Raw genomic sequence first — 11703 nt, 5'->3', positions numbered from 1 at the left:
AGATATATAGTTTACTTAATGGAATTTTTATTTATGTAAGAGTAAAGAAAAAATTGTTACATAAATAGACTCACTGATGAAAAACATTAAGAACTGGTATGATTTAGTTAATACATGAGCTCTTATTATGTCTCAAATATAAATACCTGTATTACTGAAAGCAATTATAACTTTATAAATAAATTTAGAGTATGTATTATTTGTTTGATTCTACATATTTCATAATGTCTTTCAAAATGAAAGTGGGTTGCCTCCTTTGGAGATATGGTTTGTAATTTTTAAATGTACTTACAAGAAAAATAAATAACACACCCTGTAACCACTTCTACTGAGGAAGCTACTTCCAGTTGTCAGTGTCAGAGTCCACGTTGTGACAGCAGTAAGAACTGATGGCCCTGTAAAACTTTGAGAGCGCACATCACAAGCACAGGTGACTCAGCCAAATATTTGCTGCTGCATCCTTGGGGAAAGTGCCACTTGAGATCAGCTCCCAAGAAAAATCCTCGTCTAGGAATTAAAGGAGACACTTCAGGGTCCCTCTGGTTTCCATTTGCATCTTTCTTACTTGTTTTCTGGAAATGTGTGCCCATCTATGGTTCCTACTCATGTTCCTCCTTCATCTCTCAACAGACCTTTCACAGCCCTACACTATGACTTTCTATTTATTTTATTGTATAGCCTCATATATATTTTGTGCTGGAAAATTAAACATTGTCTTTTGCAATAACCTTTTAATACTTGTACTAGTTGTTCATAACTATGTTATTTCATATATTAGATTTTTTAAAGTGAGACATTGGTGATTTGACTTTGAAATGTTCACTCTTTTCCTGCATAAAATCCTGCACACATTTCTTCAGTGTATGGAATCCACCGCTTTAAAACATGTTCTTCTAAGATTATGGCCGCCTTGTTGTCCAGTTTTCATGAACTGTGGGATTTCTTTTCCTTAAACTGCAAATCATTCTCCTGGCAAGAATAGAGGTAAATTGATTTTTATTTTGAAGAAAAGTAATTATCTGTCTCTATCTGAAGAAGAGATACTAATGGAAAATAAACACAGTAAAAATTTCTGGAATCTTTGTGGAAGACACATGCAAATTAAGTGATACTTAAAATTCACCTTATTGCAGCAAGAATATTCATTAGAAATTTGAAAAACATCAATCAAATGAAAGCAAAATTGTAGAAAAAAAGACTCGTGCAACTACTATGAAAATTGATATGGAGACTCTTTCAAAACGTAAAAATAAAAATTTCATTTGACTCATAATTACCATTCCTTGGTATTTAGCTGAAAGAGTAAAATTCATTATATTATATACACATACTTATTGTAGCATAAATTGCAGCTCCTAAATCATGAATGTGACCTATATGCACATCAACAAATCAATTGATAAAAAAATAGAGTACTGTGTATACAGTGGAACAGTGTTCAGTCATAGGGGGTGGAGGGATAAATATGAGTCATCTTTAGGAAAATAGATGGCTTGGGAAATTATAATACTGAATGAAATAAGTCATCTACAAAAGGTTACATATCACAGAGTTTCTTAATATGAAAGATCAAAGGTGTAAAAATTTACAGAGCAAAATACAGGAGAACTGTTAGGAAACAGAGAGGTAGGCTTTGGAGAGATGAGAGGAGGACTGGAACAGGAGCAAGAAGAGAAATCCAGGGGCAAGTGGCTTAGAAATGACTAAGTTTCTCTCTGCATTTGTGTGCCAACCCTCTGTTTACTGTAATTATTATATGTACAAGCATGTATGAATTAAAAAAGTTTATAAATCCTAGGTAAAATACAAATTTTCAGGTGCCCACATGAGTTGGTTTCAAAGACTGCTTTCTCTCCATGGGCATTTCTGCAGTCAGTGGAACAGATATTGTTTTAACATGTGGATCCAGATACAATCTGTGGCTCTTGGATGGCTCTGTTTCTGTCAGCTTAGCTGGGTTGAGGGACATCCAGATCTGTGGTCAGGTATTTCTAGATATCTTCATGAGAGTGTGTTGCTGGATGACTTAGGCTTTCAGTCCATAGCAAAAGGGAAAATCCGCCCAAGCAGTGCCGGTGACATCCTACTATGGACTGAACACAAAAGCAAAGCAAAGGTAGAAGAAAAGCTTATTCTCATGTTTTATTTTCTGGAGCATCTGTCTGTCTTGTCCTCTGTTCTCCGAACTTTGGCTCCAGGTTTCCCCCGATAGGTAGTGTTGTGCTCAGCCTCCTGACTCTGGGTCCTGGTTCTCAGTCCTTCTGCCTAGACTACAGGTAAACTTCAAAGCTCCTCTTGACAACAGGCATTCCATGCTGATCAGAATTAAGTCACCAGATTTTATTTCTTCTTCTTAAAGCAGAAGTTCATGGAACTTTTGATCTTCACTGTCATTTAAGTCAATTTTCAGAAATAATTTACATAGAGAGGAAGAGATCGCAGTGTACAACTTCACAGAAACGTTTATCTGTCTTCGTATTTCTTTCTATGCAGAAACCCATCTTTGATGGCAAAATTTTAACTTTGTCTCATAGGGGATGAGACAAGGAAATAAACTTTTAAAACAGCATTAGTAGATAGTCATATGCTGATTTATTTCTATGAAAGACATGTTAAGTCATTTCTATTAGGGTTTTCCTGTTTCTCTACCTTTATAATAAAATGTTTTTATCTGCATAGTCTTACGATTATAATTAACGGAGTGAATGTAAATGATTATTGTGTATTTAAAAAATAAAAAATTGAAGGATTTATGGAATATTGTAGTCAAGATTTGTATGAATGCATTCTTGTAAAAAAATCAACAAAATTTCATTTGACATTTGTCCTGTCTTTCAGCAATTATTCGTATTCCGTATTCACATTTTCATTCTTTTCTGCCATCAAATTTTCTATTCTTAAAAAACAAGATAAATATCAACAAAAATTATGGGAAATATTTTTTAAAATTTTATTTAAAGAAAGACTAAACAGAAAATGGGTAGAAATTATACATAAATTCAAAGAAAAAATAAACAGTAAGAAGTAACTAGTTGATGTTTACATAATGTCCTCTTACTAATAGTTATTTCAGAAACAAAAGTGGAACAGATAAAGTGGGAATTCAAACAGCGAGACTGCAAACAGTTCTGTTCAACTGTTTGCAGTCTCCAACAAAAACTTAGTAACATGGTTGTCAATCCTATACACGTAAACATACACGCAGTTATCCATATCTTCATTTATGTTAAGATTAAACATACCAAAGCAGGCCAAAATCATTCTGAACAAAGAATAGCAGAATTGCTGGATTTCACATCATGATGCTCCGGGATCAGCACTGGGTACTATAGTGTCCTTTTTTCTTTTTAAATTTTATCCAAAGATAGGATAAGCAAAACAGAAAGTGGGCAGAACCAATACATATTTTTAAAGAAAAAACAAACAGTAAGAAATCATTAACTGATGATTACAGATTGTCCTCTTACAAATAGTTATTCAAGATACTAAAGTGGAGCATATAAAGTGGGGATTCAAATAGTGAGACTGAAACCAATTCTGTTCAACTACCCAACAAAAACTTAGAAATATGGTTATCAATATTATACACTTAAACAAACATACATGCAGTTGTCCATTTTTTCAATTATTTTGAGATTGAGTAAACCCAAGCAGGTTAATATCACTCTGAACAAAGAATAATACTATTGCTGGGTGTCACATTAGGATCAGCACAGGGTATATTAACGTCTCTTTTTCTTCAAAGTATTTGTTCATTTCATCATGTGTCATAAGATCAGTTCTCATAAACTGTTAATAGAGTCTACGCATGCATGAGCCTTAACATGTATTTCTATACTTTCTGTATTAGAGGGAGAAACAAAACAAAGCAAGACAAAACAAAGCTTATTCCTATAAACACATGAAACACAAAAGACATATAAGACTGTTGTACAAGGAGTTCTACCATAGTTCTTGTGTTGTCTATTGTTATCTTCAATAGAATTGGCTATATAATCAAATATTGTATAATTGAATACATCAGTATATAACAGTATTAATAAAAACACAATGTAGTATTTAGTATAAAACTTTATGTAGTATTTAGTATAGAACTTCAAAAACTGGCAGTAATCAAACCAGACTGTGTATTGTAGTCTTGTCATCTTCAGTGTAGTTGCCTATACTCTCAGACTTGATACTATCAATCATATCAGCTTTGAATAAAATCTGTTGATACCAAACAGCAATCAAATCAGATTTAAATAAGATCAATCATAATAAAACATTATAAGTCATACACAGCTCCAGATTAAGTTAATAGGAAATTAAAGATGATTATTATTTGGACAAATTACTGTTTGAGATAAAAGCACCAAAATATCATAAAGAACTGACAAATACCAAGGGATAATCATATTTAGCCTGAGATTCTAGTATCAGACTCAATAATTGATAGAACAGGTAAGGAGAGACCAGCAGGCAAGACAAGAATAGCCCAGGAAGCCTGCTGATCTGAGTGAAATCGTCATAGCGGCTGTCAGTGAATAACTGTTTACAGTGAGCTTCTTCATTCTGGGGATCTCCCCAGGTTGTCGGGAGCTTGTATGTGCAGAGGTCTCTGATGTGAACCTTAGGTTTAGCATGCTTGCCATCTCCCTCCAGCTAGCAAGATTTGCACTATGCCATTGTCCTAACAATTAATAATTATCTCCATTGCTTAATAATCGTGCAGAGCAAAATGACCCGATGTATAAGCACCTAGTTTACAACTGTCCAAAACTTAATTAGAAACTTCAAGTAGCTTAATATATACTAATTATCTATTACAATTACTCAACCCTAAACAGGGCACTAGTGGTGCATTAAATTTGTTCATTATTGGATGAAATCTAGTTGCATAGTTATCAGATGAAAGAAGCTTAAAGTGCAATTTTTGGAAGACATTTTACATCATTTAATGTAAAATGTTTTTCATCCCCTACTTATAAAAGTATCTTTCTAAGTGAAACTTGCCTACAAAAAACCAAACCCAAACAAAACCAGAAAATGATTTATTAGGGGGATAAAAGCAGATAATGAAAGAGTTAATTTTTGAAATCTCATGAGCATGGAAGCCTGGCTGCTGCTATCCACAGGTTTCTTCAGTGCCTCCTTGACTTCTCTGTTCTGGAGGCTGCAGATCAGGGGTTCCAGCATGGGGATGAGCACTGTGTAGCAGACTGAGACCGCCTTGTTCATGACCCAGGAGTGGGTAGAGCTGGGCTTCAGGTACATGAAGATCAGGACCACCACCAGTATGTGGGAGCCGCAGGTAGAGAAGGCTTTGTATCTTCCCTCAACCAAGTGCATCCTCAGGATGGCAGAGACAATGAGCGTGTAGGAGGCCAACATAAGCAGACAGAGGCAATGAATGTGATCCTGGCCCAGGTCAAAACCCACAGCGGTTTGGAGTGAGTGTCTGGTCATATGAACCTGAGCTGAGGCATGTAATCCCAGTAGAAATGATTGGTGATACTGAAGTGACAGTAGCAGAGCCAGAACGTCAGGGTGGTGTGGAACAGTGCCATGAAGAAGCAGTAGCTGTGAGGCACAGCTATGAGCTGAGTGCAGAAGCCCGGGGACCATGTAGAGCAGAGGGCTGCAAATGGCTGCATACCTGGTTTAGGCCATGGAGGCCAGGAGCAAGCACACTGACATCATGCAGGTGAGAAAGTAGCCCAGCTGAGCAGCACAGGCATGGTAGGATGGGTACAGGAAATTCCTCAGCATTTTGTGTGTGATAACCAAAGTGACAGAAATCAACAAAAGCCAGGTTTCTCAGGATGAAGTACATGGGAGTGTTGAGTCTTGCATCTGCTCTGGTGACCAGAATCAAACCCAGGTTTCCCATGACTGTGAAAATGCAGATGGATAAGAAGACCAGGAAGAGGGATATATTCAACACCTCCTGGTCTGTGAGACCAGAAAGAATGAAGTCTGTCACCTGTGTGCAGTTCAACCCTGTGTTAGCCCTATGTCCTCAGGACATCAGTGTGGCTGAGTACAGGAGACTGATTTACATACAAGGTCTGTATTTGTGACATTATTCAAACAATCTGTGACTGTATCTTGTACTGCTAGGTAAACTCTTTTTGTTTGTGTGTTTTATTTTCCCCTCCTATAAAGATGACAATCACACTGGATTTGGGAATGGATGGATGGTAGAAAGAAATATTTGTAAGAAAAGTGCTTTATTTTCCCTATATTCCATTCTGAGACACATAAATAGAGACTGTGAAATACATCATATCATCTTGGTGTAGGAGCAAAGGATTTATATGCTATTTACAAGGGGAGGTTGCCTTGCCTCAGCTGTGCATTTGCAGAAGAGGTGTTGTTATTTACAACACAAACTACAGTGAATCTACTGCAATAATGTGGCTAGTACAGATGCAAACAAACTGCTTATTTTCCCAAGGGTACCAGGTGTACAGTGTTGTACTTTTTATTTTGCATGTGTGATTTGTTACATATAGCAGTCTGGATCACAATATAATCATAGTCATATGTGAATACTTCAAACTAACTATATGGAAGGCACAATATCATGTTTATATCAAAAGCTTAATGGAAAATCCTATGTTTATGCCCATTTTACAAGTTATAAAGGGAAGAGTAAACTAGAAACATCCAAACATCAGATATGTTTTGTATAAGTTTGGCTTTAAAGCCATATACTTTCTACTAAAGAGCTTGCAGGTCCTGACTGTACACAATATGATACATCATATTTCTTCTTTTGGTAGATACCTTCTTTCTATCCAAATTTTCAAATATAACACTATTGTATATCAAATTATATTGAAACTGTAATCAGAATAAAAATTATGCTTGTTTTCTAAGAGTTATGGAAATTTGTTTACCTATTAACTTACAAGTCACTTTGTAAATTCATACTTTGTAAATTAATTCTGGTTTCTCTGCTCTCCTTTAATTTGTGTATCTTTAGGTTTTATTAATCATACTAATTTTTATAATTGAATTAGCAAATGTCCTAATAATGCCAGTAATCCCTATTGCCTTGCTTCTTTCCCTTACACCCTTATTCTCTGTCCTTTTTACATCTAAAAATTGAAACAGAAATCTTATTAAAATGTGCAAATTTCTTTCTACATGCTAAAATTATTCTTCAAGGAAATCTACAGCTGATTTCAATTTCGTCATGTGTCTTCTAAATAAACCAAATTTTTCAGGTACTAACAAGTATTTATTTTATTGAAAAATGCAGTTTTCTAATTTTTTCTCAACACATTTATTGAGAAGCACTATGTAATAAATTCAAAGAATTCTCAGTAAAGTGTACACTAGACATCCTAAAAACTGACTGAAGACATTCACTTATAATCATAGCATCACAAAAATGTAAGAAAATAAGTACTTCGGAACCCACAACTTCCAAATCTCCAATGACTATGTCACAAAAATGAAAGTCAATTTGGACCCAAAAACCTAGGAAAAATGAAAGCAAAGAAGTGGAAAGAAAAAACCAGATCCCTTCCCTTAATATTGACTAGTAGAGACAATTCATGCTTATTTTTTAATGTGAATGTGACTTTTTACACCATAGTACAGAATATTCTTACAATCTCCGCTCCCTTCATTTCTGTTCCAGTCAACATGATCCATCTCTGCTTCCTGCCATCTCAACTTCCTTTGTCTTTAAGGAAAAATGGATATTAAAAGGGACTTTCCTATCTTTCAAGACATTTTTTAATCCAAGTCTCTTTTATGAAACCCTACTTGCTGTCCCTTCTATTAACTCAGCATCTTCCCTAAGTGTGTTTTGGAAACATTTTGGATATCATCTCATTTATATTCTCTCACTTAACACATCTGTGCTCACCCTTTCTTCTGATGGACTTAAGATGCCTTATAGTCCTGAGAAGAGCTGTTCTTCATTTGTTAATGAGGTTCCTTCTAGCTATTAGGTGCTGGAGAATATAAGAAATAGTTTATCAGTGATATTTGAAAGTTTCTCCACTTTCTCTCAAGTAATAGTCCTTTCTGTGTAAAATAACTCTACAGTGGCTGTGGTGACCTTCGCTAATGTATGTGCACGAAACCCAGCTAAATCTCAGGTGTGCAAGAGTAGAAAGCAACTTGTTCATGGAATGTAATCTCTGCAGTCAGAAGCTTGGTCATTTTAACGCAGAAGTTTTATGCAATTCAAACTATTCAGGAATATTCATAAATCATTGTGAATATATGTATCAAATGTAAGTAATATGTAGAAAATACTGTTTAACTGAATTTTAGAAAATGTACTCTAAATAGTTTTTACTCTACCCTACAAACTAACCTGTATTTTAATTAAATTCTTAAAACACTATTGTGATGTTTTTACCCATGAACATATAAAGTCCACCATTGAAATAATGTCTTTGAACTTACTCAGGGAAGATGTGCTTTTGTGTTTCTATGGTGGGTGCAGATGGCGGATGGCTCATGGTCCTGTCTGCATCTCTGATCCATGGGATCTTACTTCAGTCTGAACAAACAAGGTGATGAGAAAAACTAGACTCCATGCTCCTCTAGGAGCCCACTGATGTGGGGACATGTTTTGAATCAGTGTCTATGTATCTTTATGTGCATAGTGTGGATTATCATTAAGATTTATCTAGCCTGTAACATAAAAGTGCATATTTGATTTAGGTACATTTGTATCTTAAATCGTTAGTGTCAGTCTTCAGATTTCGTATTGAAGTCCTTAGGAAATACCTTTTAGGAATTTTTACTAACAGTTTTTTTGTGATATGTTGATAGAATATCAAGTTCTTGGACCATGTGCTTACCTGCCAGTCAGACTGAGGTCAAGGACATGTAAGAAATATTTGGTCAACGTTTTATGTAGGTATGAGGGAGCATTTATGCATGATATTTTGGACATGAAGTTAAATTCTGTTCTTTAGTTTTATACTTTAAAACTTTTTAACAGTGAACATGGACTATAATGCAGTGATGAATGTGATAAGAAGAATCATGCTTTTTGCTCTCACATATGAACACAATATGTAATTGGAAAGTAGAATAAATGCATAGAAGTTGCCTCAAGATATAATTATACTAATGGTAAAAATACAGATTTCATTGGTGGGGACTCTATAGTCCAGGTATTAGATGACACTTTTTTGTACAGTTTTTTCTCAAGTTAGATAGAGATGGGCTATCAACCCCCTGGTACTGCATGCCATCTTTGTTTATGCTTAGTGATAAAATGCCATGCCTTGGGATCTAGTAATGAGATGCTGCATGTATATGTGTGGTACAACATATAAACATGTTCATATGCTCAAATAATGCACACACACACACAGAGACACACACAGAAAAATTAGGAGCATTAGTGATGAAGGTGATCCTGAAGGAGATGTTTTGTACTAATGAATATAAAACTAGTCATTTATCAAGAAAGAAAGACACTGTGTGTAGAAATGGCATTTATTACTGTAAATGTTTGTATTTTATTCTTGAATAAAATACGTTGGTGGCAATTGTTAAAGGGGTTCTTTGCAAATTTCTACATTGACAGCCTATGGCATTCACAGCCTATAGCATTCACTAATGAATTCTAATCTCCCCTTTATCCAGCCTCCTCCAACCTTCTCCTCAACCTCTTTTTTTAAAAAATTTTATTTAAGAGGAAAAAGAGAAAAACACAAAACAAAACAAAGCGGTGTAAGTTACACATAATACAGAACTACAAAAAAAATACATAACAGTAAGAAATCACCTGTTAATAGATTACATATTATCATCTTGGAAATAGTTGCTCAAATCACACTATCAAAGAATACAAAGTGGACATTCAAACAGAGAGACTGCAAACAGCTGTGTTCAATGATCCAAAAACATTAATATAGTCAGCTATTTAACACCCCTAAACACCCTTGCTGTTATATCCGTTAGAGCTCTTTTTTTTTCCTCCCTCTGTTTTTTACAACAAAATTTACACATTTTGGATTTTATTACTCCTTAGTTCTTATTACTATTTTTTTGGGGGGGGGAGAGAATAAATTCAAATATGGCAAAACAAAGCTGTCAGTCAAAACCAAGTATAGACATAGCACATGATGTAGAACAGAGTACAAGATTATCAACAATGGTTATCAATGTTGTCTCTTGTTTCCTTAAAAAGAATTGTCTATCTCATTAGATATTATAAAGTTGGACAAAACAGTAGAGAACAAGACCAATAAAACCGAGGCATTGTAAACATTACAGGACTTCCAAAGGAGACAATAGTCAAACCAGAATGGGCATCTTAGTGAATCTTATTGCCTTCAAAGTAGTTGCCTATCCCCTCCAACTTGAAACTATCGCACAGAATGGAACAGAGTCTAATCAGTGAAAACAAGATCATTGGAGTATTACAGGACTTCAAAACAAGTTAATAGGAAATCAAAAAGAGTTACTATTATATATCCTAATTTTTAAAAAATTTTCCCCTTAATTAAAATAAACATAAGAAATAACTAAATAATTTTTTTAAAGAATAAGGGAGAGATTGAGTTAAAACAGGACATAACAATATAACAATAGAGGTCAAAGCAAGACTGTTTCAGCAACCTCGTGCTTTATCACCAAATAACCCGATTTAATAGTAGTTACCATAGTGTCTGTCTTTTTCCTTGAAATATTTGGATAAAACTTCATATACTATAGCTTCAAATATTTCCATATCAAGAAGCCCAGAATAAAGCCTTTCTAATTAATAAGTGAAAATTTTATAAGGCTTCAAGGCCACATAATGGGGAATCATGATTACCACATATTTTTATATATTTGAATCATTACTTACATTAGGGAAACTATTCAGTATTCATACATGCGAGATTGATTTATTTCACTTATGAGCATGGACTCAAGCTGCGCCCATTTATTGATAAATATCTCCATGTGATCCTTCTTTATAGCTGAATAATACTCCATTGTATAGAAAAACCACAACTTTTTTATCCATTCCTCAGTTGATGGACACTTGGGTTGTTTCCAAGATCTGGCGATTACAAATTGTGCTGCTATAAACATAGGTGCACATATATCACTGTGGTATGATGCTTTCAGTTCTTCTGGGAATATGCCTAGAAGTGGAATAGCTGGAATAAATGGGATTTCCAGTCCCAACTTTTGAGAAATCTCCAGACAGATCTCCACAAAGGCTGTACCAGTCTACACTCCCACCAACAGTGCAGGAGAGTTCCTTTTTCCCCACAGCCTCTCCAGCATTTGTTGTTGGTTTTCTTGATCCTGGCCATTCTTTCAGGAGTGAGATGGTATCTCAGTGTGGTTTTAATTTGCATTTCTCTAATGACCAATGATGATGAGCATTTTTTCATGTATTTATTTGCCATTTGCATTTCTTCATCTGAGAATTGCGTATTCCCCTTCTATGTTTGGAGCTACTGAGACTCTGGCACCACGCTACCCCAAGCCATTGGGCCTGCAGAACCAATGGCCCTCCTCTGCTTGTTCAGAACTCTGCAATTCCAGACAAGCTGGGCCTCAGGGACACTGTGCGCCCACCTGCGCCTTGGAAGCCCCACAGCTCTTCAATCGCAGCCAGGTTAGGGTACTCACCACAGGCAGCGGTGCCTCAGGAGCCTGTGATCCCTCCCTGCTTGCAGAGATATCCACAGTCCTCCAGACAAAGGAAGGCGTGGCAGCAAAACAGGCTGGGCTCAG

The sequence above is a fragment of the Cavia porcellus genome, unplaced genomic scaffold (assembly GCF_034190915.1).
Source record: "Cavia porcellus strain 051 isolate PalLab524CR breed Dunkin Hartley unplaced genomic scaffold, mCavPor4.1 scaffold_32, whole genome shotgun sequence".
NCBI classification, from domain to species: Eukaryota; Metazoa; Chordata; class Mammalia; order Rodentia; family Caviidae; genus Cavia; species Cavia porcellus.
Note: the sequence above shows the minus strand (reverse complement) of the source record.